Source organism: Sinohyriopsis cumingii, chromosome 11 (assembly GCF_028554795.1).
Source record: "Sinohyriopsis cumingii isolate HCF-2022 chromosome 11, ASM2855479v2, whole genome shotgun sequence".
In the NCBI taxonomy this organism is placed as follows: domain Eukaryota; kingdom Metazoa; phylum Mollusca; class Bivalvia; order Unionida; family Unionidae; genus Sinohyriopsis; species Sinohyriopsis cumingii.
In genome coordinates this window covers 68,245,519-68,267,513 of record NC_142971.1, presented here as the reverse complement: position 1 = coordinate 68,267,513, position 21,995 = coordinate 68,245,519, and the positions used below count along the sequence as shown (strand labels likewise).

The window sequence follows — 21,995 nt, the reverse complement described above, 5'->3', positions numbered from 1 at the left end:
ACATATGAAATGCCTATATATTATGTACATATGAATTGACTATACATTATGTACATATGAAATGCCTATATATTATGTACATATGAATTGACTATATATTATGTACATATGAATTGACTACATATTATGTACATATGAATTACCTATATATTATGTACATATGAATTGACTATATATTATGTACATATGAATTGACTACATATTATGTACATATGAATTACCTATATATTATGTACATATGAACTGTCCATATATTATGTACATATGAATTGCCTACATATTATGTACGTGTGAATTGCCTATACATTATTTACATATGAATTACCTATATATTATGTACATATGAAATGCCTATATATTATGTACATATGAATTGACTATATATTATGTACATATGAATTGACTACATATTATGTACATATGAATTACCTATATATTATGTACATATGAATTGCCTATACATTATGTACATATGAATTACCTATATATTACATACATATGAATTACCTATATATTATGTACATATGAATTGCCTACATATTATATACATATATATGAATTGTCTATACATTATTTACATATGAATTACCTATATATTATGCACATATGAATTGCCTATACATTATGTACATATGAATTACCTATATATTATGTACATATGAATTGACTATATATTATGTATATACGAATTGACTACATGTTATGTACATATGAATTACCTATATATTATGTACATATGAATTGCCTATACATTATGTACATATGAATTACCTATGTATTGTGTACATATGAATTACCTATATATTATGTACATATGAATTACCTATGTATTATGTACATATGAATTGCCTACATATTATGTACATATGAATTGCCTATACATTTACATATGAATTGCCTATATATTATGTACACATGAAATGCCTATATATTATGTACATATGAATTGACTATATTTTATGTACATATGAATTACCTATATATTATGTACACATGAATTGCCTACATATTATGTACATATGAATTGCCTATACATTATTTACATATGAATTACCTATATATTATGTACATATGAACTGCCTATACATTATGTACATATGAATTACCTATATATTATGTACATATGAATTGACTATACATTATGTACAGATGAATTGACTATATATTATGTACATATGAATTGACTACATATTATGTACAGATGAATTACCTATATATTATGTACATATGAATGGCCTATACATTATGTACATATGAATTGACTATATATTATGTACATATGAATGGTCTATACATTATGTACATATGAATTGACTATATATTATGTACATATGAATGGCCTATACATTATGTACATATGAATTGACTATATATTATGTACAGATGAATTACCTATATATTATGTACATATGAATTGACTATATATTATGTACATATGAATTGACTATACATTATGTACATATGAATTGACTATATATTATGTACATATGAATTGACTACATATTATGTACAGATGAATTACCTATATAGTATGTACATATGAATTGACTATGTATTATGTACATATAAATTACCTATATATTATGTACATATGAGTTGACTATATATTATGTACATATGACTTGACTACATATATGTACATATGAATTACATATATATCATGTACATATGAATTGCCTATACATTATGCACATTCGAATGAACTATATATCATGTACATATGAATTGCCTATGTGTTAAATCTTAAACAAGTCATTATGTCTCCTAGCAGACAATTTGGTAGGGCATGTGATGTAGATTACTCCATCTAATTGGTTTTGTAATCCCTAGGGTATGTATTATAGGGAGATATAGCTATTGTAATGGCAGTCTGTACATACAGATTGTCATTTTAAGGCAAAACTCTCAAACTGGTCCATATATTTCAGTCTAACTTAGCACACTTTGAGCAATTGGTGTAGAGATGTATTTTCATACTTAGAACTGTCCATCTTCAATATTTTTTGGACTGTTATGGAAACAAAGTGTACCATAACTAGTATAATAATTGAGAATGCTGCACCATAAGGTACTGGCATAACTAGTGTTCATATTGAAACACTGAAGCATTGGTTAACTTTCAGTAGGCATCTTTACATAGACATAGCGTAAGGGAAATATATCTTCTCTAGATGACTTGTTTTCTTCACAGGCAAACCCTTATACAATAACACAAAAACACCCAGTAGTTGCATCTTATTAGCATCATGAAATAATATATACTATTCTGTTATTGACATCTTCCATGGCAACTGTCCTATAGTGTTGTTGGGTGGCTGCAGTGCTGAGCTAAAGGTAATGGTACTGTATCCCACAAGTCAACATGGTAAGATACAAGTTCCCAATGGAGAAAGCAATAGCAGATTTAGTATTTCATATAATATATTGTGATGTTATATGATATTCTAAAATAAATTTCTACATCAATTATTAGTTAATCAGAACTTGAGAATTTTATCATGTGATATACTTTGGAAAATAGAAAGTAAGGTGTTCACCACAGATCTTTAAAAGTTATTTTTGTAAATTACTTGTGGATTTACTAGTATCTTTGGAGCCATGGTGACTCAGTCGTTATTGTGCTGGACTCACAAATGGATTAGGTTGTAGGTATGAATCCTACCATCGGACCACCCTGGGTCAGCTACCTTGGTGTGTTCTTGGGCAAGGCCCTTTACTCCATTTGCTTTAGCACTAAATAACCTACTTGTGTTGCTGTGCCATAAAGCATCAAACCAAACCAAACTATTATCTTTCTGTATCTGTTCATTATCAGGGCAGGCTCCATACAGACCAGGGCACAGATACAGGTAATTGAAGACTTTGAGAAGTATTTGCAGCCATTCAGGATTGTCTTTGCTTCTAGGTGAGCAGCATCTATCAGTAGAACATGATAAATGTATAGGTAATTTGCATTACAATTTTTGTTGTTGTTGTTGCAGTAAATAATGATACAATGTATTGGTGTATGGCATTATAGTTTTTTTTTTACCTGGGATTAAGCTGAAGTTGGTGTGTATACTGATAGTTGCAAATGTCTACAGTGTTTGAGTTTAGTTCTGTATAAAGCTGAACATGGTATGGAATTTCACCAACTGAATTTTCTTCTTTGCTTTTAGTTAACATAGAAAATGTAGCCCTGATTTCATCAAATATGATATCACAATTCAAATGTACTTAATAGTTTTATGTTTATTGATTGAACAAAATTACTTCAGTTGATGTAGATGTTCAGTTATTTTCTGAATTAATTGAAGATTAAATACAATATTTGTTTTCTTAATGAACCAGTCTTCATCTTGCACAAGGCATCATATCTTAATCAAGCCAAATGAACAAGTATAAATGTTATTGTACCATTTAGAAAGGTGATTAGAATTCATGCATGGAAATGACAAAATTCATCTGCTGTCATAAGTTTTTAGAGTTTAACAATCCCTTCATACCTTAAAAATGATTTTCATTTAAAAGGCAGAGGCCACACTATGAAAGGAGGTGGGTTACCTCTTTCTTTTGGTTTGATTTTGGTTGTCATTGAGAAAACTTACAGATCTTTACCTGATTGTTGCAAGAAATTAGAAATCACCTGACATATTGATTAATGAAATCCTAAATAATATGAGTTACTGAAGAGACACAGTCCAACCTCCTGTTTTTTTCACCTATGCAGTATATAATGTATGTGTGTGTGTATGTGTGAGAACATATTCTTTATTAGTAGCATATATATGTGTGTGTGCATGCATGCTTTTGAGTGTGTGTATACATAATAGATGGCCTTAAGGTAAATTAGTTCTTATTTGTAACTAATTCAGCCATCCTCTGATAATAATAATAATAAACATAATAATAATAATAAACATAATAAAAATAATAAACATAATAATAATAATAACAATAATAATAATAATAATAATAATAATAATAATAATAATAATAATAATAATTATAATGGTTATTATTATTATTATTATTATTATTATTATTATTATTATTATTGTCAAATTATTGTTATTATTTTTATTATTAACTGATTAACCTGTCAGTTTTGACTGACTGTTGAGGGAGGCTAGTTAGGTTACTATTCAACACACCATGAGATTGACCAGTAGATCCTTTCCTATTACACTTAGACATGATTAGATAGGTCCTTTCCTATTACACTTAGGCATGATTAGATAGGTCCTTTCCTGTTACACTATCACATGATTATATAGGTCCTTTCTTATTACACTGACATGATTAGATAGGTCCTTTCCTATTACACTTAGACATGATTAGATAGGTCCTTTCCTGTTACACTGACATGATTAGATAGGTCCTTTCCTATTACACTTAGACATGATTAGATATGTCCTTTCCTATTACACTTAGACATGATTAGATAGGTCCTTTCCTATTACACTTAGACATGGGTAGTTAGGTCCTTTACTATTACACTTAGACATGATTAGATAGGTCCTTTCCTGTTACACTATGACATGATTATATAGGTCCTTTCTTATTACACTGACATGATTAGATAAGTCCTTTCCTATTACACTTAGACATGATTAGATAGGTCCTTTCCTGTTACACTGACATGATTAGATAGGTCCTTTCCTATTACACTTAGACATGATTAGATATGTCCTTTCCTATTACACTTAGACATGATTAAATAGATCCTTTCCTATTACATTTAGACATGATTAGATAGGTCCTTTCCTGTTACACTATGACATGATTATATAGGTCCTTTCTTATTACACTGACATGATTAGATAGGTCCTTTCCTATTACACTTAGACATGATTAGATAGGTCCTTTCCTGTTACACTGACATGATTAGATAGGTCCTTTCCTATTACACTTAGACATGATTAGATATGTCCTTTCCTATTACACTTAGACATGATTAGATAGGTCCTTTCCTATTACACTTAGACATGGGTAGTTAGGTCCTTTATTATTACACTTAGACATGATTAGATAGGTCCTTTCCTGTTACACTATGACATGATTATATAGGTCCTTATTACACTGACATGATTAGATAGGTCCTTTCCTATTACACTTAGACATGGTTAGATAGGTCCTTTCCTGTTACACTGACATGATTAGATAGGTCCTTTCCTATTACACTTAGACATGATTAGATATGTCCTTTCCTATTACACTTAGACATGATTAAATAGGTCCTTTCCTATTACACTTAGACATGATTAGATAGGTCCTTTCCTATTACACTTAGACATGATTAGATAGGTCCTTTCCTGTTACACTTAAACATGATTAGATAGATCCTTTCCTGTTACGCATATACGTGATTGGGGCCCTGAGTGGCCATGTGACCTAAAGTGCTCTCCGTTATGGATCAGTGCCATCTCATCTCTGTCTGCTTGGGTTCGAGTCTCGGATTCGGCCAATGTGGTTATGTGAGAAAGCTTTCCAGTAGCTTCTCGAGGGACAGTGGTTCTTTCCAGAGATTTCCTGGGTTCTTCCTCCACCATTAATACTGGCCACCATGTATAGTCGTGTGCTGAAAAATGGTGTTAAACCCTACAACAACAACAACAACATAGACATGATTAGATAGGTCCTTTCCTATTACACTTATACATGATTAGATAAGTGCTTTCCTATTACACTTTGACATGATTAGATAGGTCCTTTCCTATTACACTTAGACATATTAGATAGGTGCTTTCCTATTACACTTTGACATGATTAGATAGGTCCTTTCTTATTACACTTAGACATGATTAGATAACCTTGACCCACCCGCTCAGACAATCCTAATATGTATGAGCATATTTGTGTCCCTGTTTTTGCAACTAACTGGTTTTGGACTTAAACATTTAATCAGCTGACAATCAACAAGAGATTATAGTGGCCAAATCATAGAAAGTATCTCCAGATAATTTGGATTTTGCATTTATGCATTGGACAGTGAATCTATTCAGCCACCTATTCCAGTCCTGTCTTGTTTTCATACCTGAAGATGAAGCCAAGATAGGCTGCAGGTTTTAGATCTATATGCAGATCATACCAAATCATGGAATTGGCCATTCATTGCAATTTAAGTTGAAAGAAAGTATGGTTAGCCACTGGCAGTCCTTTTCTAAAGGGCTTAGAGTTTCTACCTTGTAAATGTAAATGAAAATATTTTTAAACATTCCGTCAAGGTTTTATTTGTCAGAGTCGACACTTGTTATTATACTTTAATGGTTTGATGATATCCTTCATATAATTCATTCCCAGACATATGTTAGATGAGCCAAATCACCGGTAAGAGATTGGAGGTGGCGGGTTTTCTTTTAACTTTCCAATAACAAGCACAATCTTTTCCCTAATCTAAATCTGCTCTTCATATTTTTGAAGTAGTATAGAATTTAGTCATTACAAATTATAATTCTTTTCCATTCTATTTTAATTTCAAATTCTGTAGAAATTGCTAGAAATGCTAGAGATTAATATATACATTAAATGTATGCATGTTTTGATTTTCCTATTTTGCATGAAAGTCTTGCTATTTATCTTTGAAATTTTTGGTCAAAATTTAGAATTAAGCTCACTATATGAAAGTTGACTTAGTGTAATAAACTGAGCTGAGACACAGAATCTTTCTTGATGTATTACTGAATTACATACAATTTGCTTAGCCTTTCTGACATGCTGTGGTTTCTAGGACTGTATTATCTAATTGGTCATCCTGAAATCTGCATCATAATCAAGACTTTTGGCAGTAAGATGTATGCATTAACAAATTACTAATTATAGTACTTTTGTTTGCACCTTCATAGTTTTTGACCATTTGATGTACCATCAGTTAACAGTGCATTTTATGGTTCATTAAAATGTATCATCCATCTGACTTGAGTTTTATTAACAAAACTTCTATCTGAATTTAAAATGAATACATGGGCCTATATGGAATATATATTTCTTGCTGTGAATTATGGTTAAGATCCAGTAAGACAAGTAAACACTTTCTTCCCTTGTTTTAATATTAGTTCACTTACAATTGAATCAGGAATTTACCATCTGTACTCGTTTATAAGCCAGGTCAAACTGCAAACAGCAATGGTCCTGATCTGCCAAGGCATAATGTGCTTGCAGACCAGGTTCTGTGTTGTTTATTCCATTGATTACTATTATCAAAGTGCACAGACCTAGATATGTTGGTGCATTATGCAACAGTAGATCTGGGTCTGTGCTGTTAGTTGGACTTGTCTTATAAGCGATCATATATGGCAGGCTAGAATAGAAAAGTGAGTTACCATTTTCTCTCTTCTGTTTGAACAGCTTTAGTGTCCTAAATAGTGTGGCAATGAGGAAAGAGCTTTTAATATGTATAGTCCTAAATAGTGTGGCAATGAGGAAAGAGCTTTTAATATGTAGAGTCCTAAATAGTGTGGCAATGAGGAAAGAGCTTTTAATATGTATAGTCCTAAATAGTGTGGCAATGAGGAAAGAGCTTTTAATATGTATAGTCCTAAATAGTGTGGCAATGAGGAAAGAGATTTTAATATGTATTGTTGCATTAGATGAAACTTGTCTGTCGCCTGGTAAATAATTTGCTGTGTAAACTTGCTTTCACTGGATAATATTTTTTCCCAAGTAGTTAGAGGATTATGTAGGCATCTTCAGAACTCCTTTCATATATTTAACATTGGAATTGTATGTATTTTTACCTTTCCTTGCACAGAAATAATATGTTGAGCTTGCACCAACCATTTACTAATATTAGTCTGAATGATCATGTCAGTTTATTTCCCTGCCTCTTAGCTACAAAGTAGAAGGGGGGGGGGACATACCTATGATGTTGGCATTGGCATCCATAAAAACATATAAATATGTACAGCATCGCTGAATCTCAGCCATTCTTTTGTCTGAAGTCCCAGACAACACTTTGGAGAGGGTTTAACAGCACCTACCCCCTAGAGACGGGGACGAGAGGGCAAATTTTTACATGTACATTAAGAGGACATTCTTAGTTAGTGTTTGCATTTATCTCAGGTCTTTTGTGCACTGTATAAATTCTGTTATCCTTGGAATCATGAAACTTGGTGAAGTGATGCATCTTGATGAGCAGTGTGCCACATTACATGTCAGTGAATTAGTTGTCACATTAGATGTCAATGAACTAGTTGCCACATTGCATGTCACATTACATGTCAATAACTAGTTAATTCTAGAAAACAAGGCAACGCTCCCAATTTAAGATCAATTTCAGCTGACCAGGTCTAATGCTTTACCAATTGTGCATAGTACGGCTTCTTGTTACTCCTGGAATCTTGAAACTTTGGTGAAGGAATGGGTACTTCACTGACATTTTAAAAACAGGTCATTGTGACCCATATTTCATGTTTCACAGACTTTAGTTAAATGTTGTGTTTTTATTGTTAATACTTGAATCGTTAAAGTAGGTGAGTTTATGCATCTGGCTAAGTACATACCCATTCAAAAAGCTGACATTAACCTACATTTCACAGTTTACTGGCATTGGTTCAGGTTTGGAAAATTAGTTGAGAATCGGAGGTGTTTTGGGCATGATGCATATATGTTATCCTTTGAGAAATCATTAATTTTGGTGAGTGGGTGCACATCTGGTTAACTTATACATCCTTATTGCAGAAAAAAGATCTCTATGACCTATATATAATGCATAAATTACTTTGTTGAAAGTTTGTGTTTAAATTTAATAAATTGGGTGCTCTTTATGTTTCAAACATGAAACTTGATAAATTGGATGTATCTCTGTTAGTACTACTGCTTCACAGGTCAGTGTGACCTACTTTTGATGCTTTACTAGCATGGGTTATGTATTGGTGCTTATGACTTATGACTATGGTACCATGGTACATACATACATCCCAGCCTACTTAAAAGACACTTTCTGACAAGTGTAGTTGGAAGCAGGAATAAATATGTTCATTGATTGTGTAACTTTCCATATTAATGACTATATATTATGGTAGGTTACCATCAAGAGGCCAAACCTGTCCAGTACCATTGAATCTGTACTAGAATTCCAGTGGACTGCATGCTGCATGCTTTTTATGTAAGGCATCATTGTTGTGGCTAATTAATGTAACTGATGCTTGAATCATGTACTAATTGCTGCCACTCCAAAGTTACTCAAAATCTGTGACTTTCAGGAAGTAAAATCTTGCTTCTGTGAAAGGGTAATGATAGTGGTTTCATATTTTTTTGTACATAGAACTTTATGTATTCCTCCACATCTCTTAAACTGTTTTTGTACAGGAAGGTTTTAATGAGAAGAATGGCATATATTGTCATGTTAGAATCAAACAGATAAATGTATGTTTCAAATGAGATCAGATAGCAGTGTATGATTTAGATATATACAGTAACCAGTTCATTGTTTCTTAAGTGCGTGTTTCAGATAAAATCAAATAGTGGTGTATGATTTAGATAATTATACACAATGACCAGTTCATTGGTTGTTAAGTGTATGTTTCATAAAATCTTAAATGCAAAAAAAATATGTTAATTTTTATTCAAGTGTTTAGTTGAGACATCAACAACAGATATAGGAAAATATATTTTTATTGTTGCTAATAAATATAATTGTATGAAATCATTAATTTTCTGCTGCTATCCATGTAAATTTCATATCAATTGGAGGGGAAGGGTATATATATAAATAAATTATATATATATATATATATATATATATATATATATATATATATATATATATATATATATATATATATATATATATATATGTATGTATGTATGTGTATATATATATATATATATATATATATATATATATATATATATGTTTGGGCAAAATAAGCTGTCTTAATTGTTTTTAAAATTTGATAGTAGACCATCAGTTTATACCCAGATCAACTGATTCTATTTATATGGATCAAATAGTTGAAAGAAAAATTATGCAAGCTTGTTTGGAATGCTTAATTTTATTAACAGACCATTTTCGGAATGGGAAAATATGGACCAAATGCTGTGATATAAATGATTTAGCTCAAACCTTGGTAACACCTTGAAGCATCTTTGTAGTACTTGGTAAGGCCTTGAAACATCTTTGTAGCAGAATATCAAGCTTGGTTAAGATTCTCATGATGTTTTTGTATTTTGGTAAAGCAGGGCTCGAAATTAGCGGTAGTCTGCTAGCCCAAGCCTAGAAGATTTCCTGCCAGACTAGTAACTTTCATAATGTTAATAGTCCGATGGGCTAGTAAGTTTCAGTTATCAATAGTCAGCATTTGTTTACGCCATTCCCTAATAAAGACTTGACTTAGCAGATGTTCTGTAGAATCAATGCAGTGGCCATTGTAAACACAATCATAAAATATTAGCATGAAAAGATGAAGTCAATTTCTGCCTCGAAAAGGTGCGTTTCTATAATAAGAATCCATTTAATTTTGTGCATTTCGCTTAACAGCGCAAATTATGGTCCTGTCATTAACAACGGAAGTTTAGTAATTGATCCTAATTAATCTGATAACGATTTAAATGAAAAAATGACGTGGTATCACACTTTATTCACTCGACCACAGTAACAAACTACAAAGCGGTATACCACACAAAATAACACGGCAAAAACTATTCAAAGAAATTAGTTTCCATGTTTTTTTGTTTAAGGTTCTTTTTTTTTTTTTTGCTCACTACCCAAATGTTCCAACAGTCACAAACAGGAAACTACATATTTTACATTTCCATCGAAATAATTATAAGAATTAAATCAGTTTATTACGATTACATTGTTGACACATCCTTTCCATACAACTACTTTTTCTATGATGATAAGAATAGTTTTTATATTTTTCCCTTGCAAGAATGAACAAATAATTGAATGCACATGGATATATCCAAGCAGAATGCCGTACATTTGTTGGGAATTAAAATCTCTGAGCATGGGCATCTAAGATTTTAAAATTTTCCACCTTATTATTAATTTCAACAATACATTGAGGTTCGATTAATTAGGAACAATTACCAAACTTACAACTTATACCATAATTGGAGCTGTTAAATACAATGTGCCGAGTGTCAGATGGCTTCGTTTGATGGGACACACCTTTTCCAAGCTGAAACTAACACTATCTTCTGATGCTAATATTTTATAACAGTGTTTACAATAGCCACTGCTTTGATCATGCAGAACATCTGCTGAAGTTAAGTCTTTGTGAGGGAGAGGCCATTTAATTGTGTGAGAGGGCAAAGACACGTGTTTTGAAACGTGTTTGTTTCTCTGACTTTCTTATAAAAGACACTGTGACATTCCTTTTCTTGCTTTAAATAATTCATGTCAGCTATACTATAACATCTCGTATTTCAAAACAAGGCACAATTCCCTCCTTATAAGACAGGCAAAATGTTGCGTTTGATAGAAGGTGTTCAGCCACTGGATAAAAGCAAAAGTTGAATGAGAATGATGAGGAATAATGCTTATGATAGGGAAAAGTGTAATGGAAAGTTTCAGAAGAAATGGACAAAAGACAGGGAATAGCTGAGTTATGACAAGGAAAGGAACGTTATGTGGTGTAACTGGTGTACGCAGTTCGCAAAAACAAACACACAGAAAACATCCAGTGTTGTTCCAGGTTGTTCGAACTTTAAAATCGAATTGGTAAATGTACATGAAAGCTGTGTGACATTGTTTTGTGAACAGGACTAGTAAAGATTTGGCAGGACTAGTAAATTTCTCAATATACTAGTCCTTCTGGCTACAAAGAAATTTGTGTTAAATTCGAGCCCTATAAAGGTACATGTTTGTACCTTGATTCTAGTGTCAATATGTAAACTCAAGATGTCTGATACATTTGCAGGAAAAAGGGCAGTCATGAGTTTTCGTTGCAACAGTTTTTGAATAGGCAGAGACAGATACTCCATGGTTATGAGGCCAGAAAACTCAAACATCTGCCAAAGGTAGGAATAGATTTTTTGGTATCAGTTGTTTATTATGTCATGTTTCATTTATCAGGTAGATTTCATTATGACTAGTTGTCCACATTAGGTTCAGTGTCTTTAATGTAACCTGTTACATAATGATGTTGTTATATACTGTCTTTTGGGTTTTGTTTTGTCTTGAGCGGGGCTAGGATTAATTGACAAATGTAGAAATTAAATATTAGTTCAAAAACAGGGTTGATGGTAGACAATCTATCACATGGCTACTGTGTTGTTGAGGTTAATACACATGTCTAATAACGCCTGATGACATCACAGATAATGACATGATGTCGTGTATAGCCAAAGTAAAATAAATTAAATAGAGGCATCCAGATGTATTTGTGATTCTTACTCTTTAACTATCTAACAGAAAAAAAGAAACCAACAATTTTAAGTAAAATCAACAAGCAGTTTATTTCATCAAAATACAAAGTGAACATTAAAGAGACACTTAGTATTTTCAATTAAATCCCAAATAATCCTGAATGTCTTATTACAAGTCCAAAAATATAGAACGTTTCAAATGAATTGCCATTGTCTTGAATGTCTTAGTGTGATGCAATTTGTTTGTATTAGTACAAAAAACTAAACACTTAATAAATATTTAAAATAAATAATTCCTATCTAATTACATCTGAAAACTGATCATGATTCCAACAGAATGTCTCTGAATGAGTTGACAAGAATCCATAAATATGTTAAATAAATAATTCCTCTCTAATTACATCTGACACACTGATCATGATTCCAACAGAATGTCTCTGAATGAGTTGACAAGAATCCATAAATATTTTAAATAAATAATTCTTCTCTAATTACATCTGACACACTGATTATGATTCCAACAGCGTGATACAAAACAGGAATTAATTACTTGGTTCTCAGATCCTTATTTATACACAGTTTTACTTGATCTAGACATGAATCATTGCAACAGAAAATTCCATCCAAATTGTAAGCAAGACTAAGTCTCGCATGTTCTGAAATCAAACGCTAGGTAAACGCTTTGTTTACAAATTACAGTCATGGACACAATTTAGCTATGTAAACATTTTATTTACAAATTGCAATCATGGACAAATTTTAGCTATGTAAACATTCTGTTTACAAATTACAATCATGGACACAATTTAGCTATGTAAACATTTTATTTACAAATTGCAATCATGGACACAATTTAGCTGTGTAAACATTCTGTTTACAAATTACAATCATGGACACAATTTAGCTATGTAAACATTTTATTTACAAATTGCAATCATGGACACAATTTAGCTGTGTAAACATTCTGTTTACAAATTACAATCATGGACACAATTTAGCTGTGTAAACATTCTGTTTACAACTTACAATCATGGACAAAAGTTAAGCACACAGTATAAATTAAATATACATAACAATTTCACTACTTTGTTCTGCAGTTACATAAAAAAGTCAGTATTTCTCATGTGATAACAGAATCTGATATTTTTGCTTATTCTAAATCAAATTTATGATCATCTGTTGATTTAAATCTTTCATTTGCTGAGGCTTCCAAAAAGGAAATGATTTGACTTGTTTAATATATTTTTGGTTCAAAATAAACAATGTTGTAAGATCCTCTTTCTATCATTTGTTTTGTAGCCACAATTCACTTTAAATGATACACAGTAACTGTATGTCATCTTTTGCAGATATAATGTAAATATTCACACTCTTCTGTCTATTTCTGTGTCATTCAGTCAGTCCACCTTCTAACCTAAACTCCATCTATATCTATTGACTGATGATGATTATATATGGTGTGGATGTTTTACAACAACAATTTGTAGATGTCAGTAAAGATGATTATCGCATCTGGATTTTGTCCATGGGGAAGAATAGTGATGGCGATTCAGTGTCACATATTTATTGGTATAGACTGTATATTTAAACCAGAAATCCATTTATGCCAGCTGAGGGAGGGTGATCATACAGTGTTTTATTAAGATGAGTTGATAATAATGACAATTTCGGGCCCTGAAAGATTCACCAATGAGAAAAGGGAAGTAGGTCAAAGATCACATTTCAAGCAAACTATAGTCTTGTTCCCAGAACTCCATCAATACAGAATGATGAAGTGTGATCATGTATTTGAGATGACTTATGTCTCCTGTTATTGATCATATCAATTGTATGGTATAACATATCATTTTATATTGACACTGGCATTATTCTAATTGGTATAATTTGACCAATAGCTAATTTCAGAGATATAGGATTCATTATGGTTTGTTTGATGCTGAATAAAGTATTCAGTTGAGCATTTATATTGTGAATCATTTTGAATATTGTATATGCTCCATTTGGTAGATTAATGTATTATGAGGTTCAGTGTGATCATTCTAAGATCACACATGAATTCTGTATTATCTTTTTCATTCTTCAATCACTGCAAATACATTTTTACATGCCAGTGAATCCTCTTTTCTTACAAGACCAGAGACTGTTGTCTTTCTGTTGTTGTGGACCTTTTTGACCTTTGGCTAATGTATTCACCTATTCATAATCATTTCTTTTTCAGTTTCTAGTTAGTAAAAAGAAACTCAAACTAACTCCTACAGATTTTACCAAAATATGGGGGTGGGGGCAACAGGACATTTTGCATCTATATTAAAATTAGATTTGATGTCATTAACTAGTTCAGTGTCTGCAGCAGGTTTATCAGAATAGACACACTTGATCTTGATATTTGTTTTCTTCCATTAGGTGGTGTACATTGTGTGTGAGAGGCTACTGGAGTTGGCCCAGAGGGGGAAAGCTCTCACCAGACTTCACTCACAGATACGTTCCACGTCCCGTGTCCAGTCAGAGCTGTCCATACTTAGTATCAGCAGTAACCTCTCTCAGACAAACTCCACATTCAGTGTCCAGTCAGAACCTTCCACAATTTCTGTCAGCAGTTCCCTCTCTCAAACACTTTCAACATCCAGTGTCCAGTCAGAGCCCTCCACACTTTCTGTCAGCAGTACCACATCTCAGACACTTTCAACATCGAGTGTCCAGTCAGAGCCCTCCACACTCTCTGTCAGCAGTACCCCCTCTCAGACACCTTCTACAGTCACTATCCAGTCAGAGCCGTCAGGAATCTCTGTCAACAGTGCCTCAAGAGAAATTAGTAAAAATACATCTAATGAAAGTTTATTTGACCTCAATTCAACCTTACGAAACCCATCTCTCGCCTTATTACGGAACAAACTCAGAAGTATAAGTATGGAAGACTTGCAGAATGAACAGTTTAAAGATGTCTTAGATGAGTCGGACAATAAATCATCAGCAAGTTCAGGAGGAGATGTAGTAGGTCCAGTCATTTCCAAAGAATCCATTGCAAATGATGGACATGATAACTACAGGGTAGACAATAAGTTTATTGATAACGCAAGTCTATCTAGTTCTAAATCTAGTGATAATCTTAGTATAGCCAGTGACAGATCTAGTGGCAGTAGTTCTGTAAGAAGAAAGAAGAAAAAAAATGTTCTACGGACTAAAAGACTTGAAATTGACAAGCCAGAAAGTGATAGCATCAGTCAACTTTCAAATCACTCTGATAATGGAAGTCTTCAGATGTCTACTAACAACAATAGTGGATCCTCATCAGTGGAGAGGATTGTAAAAGGGCTTCTTAATGAAGTCTCACATTCTGCAGTTGAGAAGGCTAAACAGTGTGAGGTAGGGACTAAATTAGCAACATTTCATGTAAGAGTCACATTTGGTGGCACTCTATAGTTTTTGCATTAAGTTAGAATTTTAAAGAAAAGAATTTCCCTGCGTTTCTTCACTGGTTATACCAGCTATTTGAAAAAGACCTTGTATATTTAGGTATTGTTAAAAAAGGACCCTTAATTCCCTTTATTTTGGTGTATGATTGATGGGTGTAATATGGTTTATAGAGTATACAGCTTGACCTTACTTCAAATGTCCACCTGTCAAAAAGCTGCTAGCTCTACTTGGTCATTTTCACTTCCTGGACATCAGAAGCCAATTACTTTTAAAAAAAAATACATTTGATGTATTTGGTAATTCAGTCATTGCACTTTCAGAAGCTGGTATTGTCTACTCTGGCAAAATATATTTTCCCTGTTTTAATAACTGCAATGATAGTGTACTTTAGACTAAGTTAGGCTGATTTTATTTAGCACAAAGGAGCAGTCATTTCAGTATCTGTGTGCTCAGATCATGTACAGATTCCACAAGTATGATATCCAAAGAAATTTCTTCCATAGTACATGAAATCAACGTAGAGGTATACCAACATTCTCTCCATTGTGCATGTTGCAAATGTAAACAACTTCACTTTCCACCCACCACTATCTTAGAAGTTCAAAGTATCTAGACTTGTTACATTTTTGCTTAATTTGTACAACCATCTTCACATGCTAAATTATTTGTCAAAAGTTCATGGCCAACATGCATTGTAAATCTAAACATTTCTATTTGATTATCTTTAAGATGTTGTAAATTTAGATTAAAATCTGGATATGCCAACCATGTTAAATTTGCCTGTTTGTCGGTCAGTACATTCTGAGATCTGTCTTTTGTGTATTAAATTTGCCAGTCTGTCGGTCAGTACATTTTTAGATCGATCTTCTGTGTATTAAGTTCTGTACATTACTTTATCCATAATATCTTTTAACTGAAGAATTTGTTTTAGCCTGACATGCTGTATTTAACTATTGTTTAAAATAATTTCTTCTTATTCCTTGGTATCAATATGTGATTGTAAAGATAGAAAGACAATTGTTTGGCATGCAAGACACTGTTAATATCAGAGTTGGATAGGATACATCTTAATGTGAGATTCTATTCAGCTTAATAATCTGGTCCTAGTTTCACAAAATTACTCAAATATTTTCATCTAATTGATATTTTACATTATCTTGCTTGTGACATACATTGGACAGTATTTTAATAACAGTAATACAGTACCTTTTTCTATTGCATTGTTTTCCTTTTCTTGGACTCTCGTCCCCAGTCCAGCCTAATTATTTTCTGCACCAATTAGTATTGGATGGCCAGAACTGAAGTGAGCATCACATTCCTACCATGTTTTACTCTAAAAGTGTGTCTTGAAGTCCCAAACGAGCATATAAAAAAAAGGCTGATAATGCAGATTTGACCAACAAGAAAATAGCATATACATTTGTTTTCTTTCAAACCACAAATAATTTGTAGACATAGCATTGTCCAATATCATCAACACACATGCTCACACATGAGCTTACACTCATATAGACACAAACGCACAGATGTTAAATGACAAAATATATCAAGTTTTAGAAACTGTTCCTATTTGCATTAGAGATTGCATGGAACTTTTGTTCAGATTTCCCCAAAGGTCTTGTTGAATTTAGCTCACATTGAAAATGATCGTTCTACATGTACATTGCTGAGAGGGAGTGTCAAACATACTGGGTGGGGTTGTCTGTGGATGTCATACACTCCAGAATGACTGTTATTGATAAGATGCTTACAGTGTGTGCCAAACGTTAAATGTTTTCCCTTGTAGTTCAAGTTTCCTATGACCCTTACCACTCCAATACCATAAAAAACTCAGACTACTATGTTTTTAATCACAGCTGCATTTAAACATTTGACCCTAAACAATTAATCACAATTGCACACTTTGTTCTTTAGTACAAAAATAACCATGCTTTGTGTTTTAAATAATTATGCAGTAAAATTGGACTGCTGACAATGAACTTGCTACAGTGGAACCTGTCTTGAAAGACCACCCCTTCTACCAAAACATAATGGTCTCTCATGACAGGTGGTCTCTCATAGCAGTGGTCTCTCAAGACAGGTTTTACTGTAATAATCCTTAATGATGACAGCTTAAACATTCTCATTAAAGGTTGATGTGTAATAATTTTCATCCTTCAGTAGACATCTGTATGATTTACCTCACATAAAATGAATTGGGTTGTTCTACTTTTTGTACTTTACCTAAGAGGTTCTGCAATAGCAAGGTTCAAAGGACATGACAGGCATTGCCCTATTTGTCCTCAGCTTATTAAAGGAAATGGTGGTTATTATTTCTTGCCATCTTACCTTTGAATTGCCCCTATGATAATCAGCTGTGTAATCCACCCCAGGGATAGTTTTACATGGGCTCTCTGCAGGACTCCTTTTTATTGATGCAGACTGCATGCTTTTAGTATATATTGTGTCCAAAGTTGTGGTAAAAAATATCTCTCCTGAACTTTCTATTTTTTTCCCTTTTAGATTATCAATTGTTTTTTTTTAAACAGGTGTATTGAGAGTAAAAAGTCCTGTTTCTTGTGTGACCCATTGTGTTATGGCAGGTTTGATATGATTGTAGTCTGACTCCTTAATTACAGCCAATATATATAATACTTTCCTTTTTTATCATTGGATGATGTACATATTACAACTGTACTATATTAATTTTTGAGATGTGCCTTTGTAGCATTTTACCAGACAGTTTGTATTCACTGAGTTGTTGTCTTCTTAGTCCATGCTTTATTTGAGTTATTTTTGTAAACTGTAGGATATTTTGTACTTTGCACAGCAAATGGTGCTTCATTGAATTGTATCTCCCTTAATTGTTTTGGTGTGAAGATAAGAATTGTCCCAGAGATTTTGTTTTGCATGGAATTTTACATTTTTAGACTTCTAATGTCACAAGGCATAGAAAAGTATGGGTACAGGAAGGTCCCAAGGGACACTCACCCTATGTGTTTAGTGTACACAGGGTGTGCACACATAGACAGCTATCCAGCTTGTTGTCTGTGATCTGGTTAGGCATAGGATTTAACAGAAAATTGATGCAAAAATAGAGAGAAAGAGAGGCCTCTTTTCCTCCTCCTCATCAATGGAAAACCCTCAGTTTCCAGTAGAGGTTCAGATCCCATCCACTGTTATGGAAGACTGATGACCAGTGAGGCAAGACCTTTGTGGTTCAGAGATCACCTATGAGTTAAGGATCCCAGATATTTATTATGATGTGATCAGCGCTTGGGAGAGAATTATCCTTGGACCTCCTCCCACTGGGAGTAAAAACATTTTGCAGTGTCCTCCCGAGGCTGGTGTCTTAGTGAATGAGATTAGTGATTAATGATTAATAATAATAATAATAATAATAGTAATAATAATAGTAATGACTTTATTTGAAGAAGAAATATTTGGTCAACTGACCAATATTCTATGAGGCCTTTTACAATTACATTTGTATATATATATATATATATATATATATATATATATATATATATATATATAGTGGACAATTGATCTACTGCTGCAATAAAATATGCATAAGTCTTCAAGGATTCATGCAAATAGTAGTAGTGAACATGTTTAAATGTTTAAAATATTATAGGTGAGTACTAGATATAACAAGTAGATAGAAGTACTTGAAAAAAGATCATACAAATGATTGTTTTTGAAAATGTGACCAAGGAGCTTTTTGAAAGCTTGGCAGGAGTCAGCTGACTTTATATAAGGTGGTATGGTTTTCCATAGTTTGCCTCCAGAAAAAGCAAAACTATTCTTATAAACTCTGTATCATTCCAAGTAGTTTTTCATTTTCAGACTGTTGTATAACCATTCCTTTAATGATTATTCTGAAATCATTTTCTCAGCTTAACTACCTATGATCATGGCCTTTGATTGGGCTGCATTTGTCTTCATACCGTTGTGCTCACACTAGTTATTTATTTTATGCCTTCTGAGAGGGAAGAGCGATAATCTCATTCACATTCCTCAGTTTCTGGGCAGTGATCACGGCCACTTTGGCTTAGGTCATGCACTGGTTACCAGGTTTTGAATACCAGTTACCAGTCACTGGGGTGATTATTGGTCTTGGAACAGGGATTAGGTTCATATTCCCCATTCTTATGTTGCCATTTAATGCTGGTGGGGATGGGGGGGTGTCAGGTTATACTTAACTATGTTGGAAGAGGAAACAGGTTTGCATCCCTTCATCCTTATGTTCCTTTTAAATCTTACATGATGTTCGGAGCACCATTTTTGGGAAGTGGTCTTCATCCCCCATGGTACCTTGAATATCACTCCATTGGTTTCAAGACTGTTGACCTGTTGTCACCTCTGAACAGGGTCAGCAAGAAAGAAGGGGACTAACACTAACCCCTTAGATGATCAAGAAGGTATCAGTAATCACATTCATTTAGAAGTTCCTCAAGGGTTTGTCCCATATACCCCCACTCCCCACAAAGAGTTTTTTTTTTCGACAATTCTGTATCACCATGGGAGTAAAGCTCATTATGATGATGTCAGTTCAATCACAAAGAACTCAGTTCATTTCTTAGAGGAATTGGTGGTGACAGTCTCTCCACCTCCATTCAGGTCCCCAGCTTTTTCCTTCCCACCTGCTTGTCCAGGTATTGGAGGAAGAAGAGGTTGGATGTTTAGTAAGGCAGGGAATGAAGTTAGCCACCTCTTTCCATCAGATCTTTGGAAGCTGGCAGCATCTCTGTGCCATTTGAAACAGGCCACTTCAAAGCACACTCTTACCCATCATTTGTTAGATGTTGTGAATTGAAAGGACATAGAAGAAAGTTTTCAGACTTCTCTTTCCCCAAAAGAGTGGGTCATCCCTATGAGTTGCAGCCTATCTTGTGCTTTCCTCTTCCAAGCATCTTAGTAGGAGTTGGTGTAGCCCTTTTTCCTTGGGTTTAGTCACAGATGATGTGTCCACTCCACCTTGAAGGATTACTACTAGCTTCATATTTAGAAACATCCTTACCTACCTTGGACATCCATCTTTCACCAGTCAAATTTGGCTCAATTAGGGGAAGAGGTTCTAATCCTGGATTTTTCTAGTGTAATAGACAAAGTTGAAAGTTTTGGCTCATAATTGACATTCCTACTGTAAATAGATTTCATCAGGAAGAATAATTAAAGATGGAGACTACTGTCTTGGTCAGGAATGCTTTTAGAGCCTATGACCTGGTGTGCTTCATCAATCTTCATTATGCGTACCTTCAGATCCCCATCTTCCCTCCAGACAGAAAATGCCTTAGGTTTTGTCTCTACTTGGAAGTATTTCAATTTCAAGATAATCCATCCATCCATAACTCCTCCATGAAACTTTCACATTGTGATGGAGCCAGTAACTGGCTCACTTGAGGTCTTTAGCATCCCCCCTCCTATAGTATTTCAGTGACTAGTTGGTAGACAATATCCTCAGAGATTCTCCTCCGATGGACCTGTCCCTCATTTGGTTGAGAGTGACCTGCCTCTGCCCTGTCTTTAACTAAGAGAAGTCCAGTCTAACCCTTCTCAGGACTTCACATATGTTGCGGTCAATTTCCTTACCAGCCTGACTGTGGAGGTTTGTGTTTCTCCAGACAGGATTGACTAAATACTGTTCATCATAATGGCTATTATAGCCACAACTTCATTGTTGGTTTGCCTATATCCTTTTTTCCTGGGGACTTGGAATTCAGCTGTGGTTTTGGTTCCCCTTGGAAGACTTTACTTGCACCCTCTACAGTTCCTGCATCCAGCAAAATGGAAACCACACAAGGACCCTTTGTCAGATTAGGTTCATTGAGATCTGATTTTTGCAATTACCCTGTGTTGGTGGCTAAATCAGGACCATTCTTTTACTAGCATCCCAGTTCACAATCCTGAACCACACTCCTTTCTGGATAGAAGTAAACTTTCACATAAATGAATAGGAAATGTGGATGGTATTTGAAGCCTGAAAGTGGTGTGTTGACCTCATATGGTGTCACTGTGTTATGGTTGCATCAAACAGCACTACCTCGGGCATCAGGGAGATGCATATGCTCCTCCGTTTGTGTGGAAATCTGAAAGTGCCTTTGTTGGGCAGCTTCAGAGGAAATTACTGTCAAAGTTCTATATTTCTATCAAGATGAAGATCCTGTTGGACAATCTGTTCAGTTGGGGTCATGTAGACTTGACATAATGGTTTCTGTACCAGTCACTAGTATGTGACTTTTCTGACTGGTGTTCATTACAGCCACAAGAAACCCATTTATGTCTGTCCAATATCAGATGAG

At 33.7% G+C, this 21,995-nt stretch overlaps 1 pseudogene across 1 annotated transcript in view; it reads left to right on the top strand.

Moving 5' to 3' along the window:
* LOC149788628 (uncharacterized) overlaps positions 1 to 21,995 on the top strand; it is a 140,111-nt pseudogene that overhangs the window by 72,746 nt on the left and 45,370 nt on the right. Inside the window, exons 11-13 of the transcript XR_016424184.1 lie at positions 2,816 to 2,905; positions 11,847 to 11,946; positions 14,698 to 15,657. The product of XR_016424184.1 is annotated as an uncharacterized LOC149788628 (transcript). The remainder of the gene's footprint in view (positions 1 to 2,815; positions 2,906 to 11,846; positions 11,947 to 14,697; positions 15,658 to 21,995) is intronic.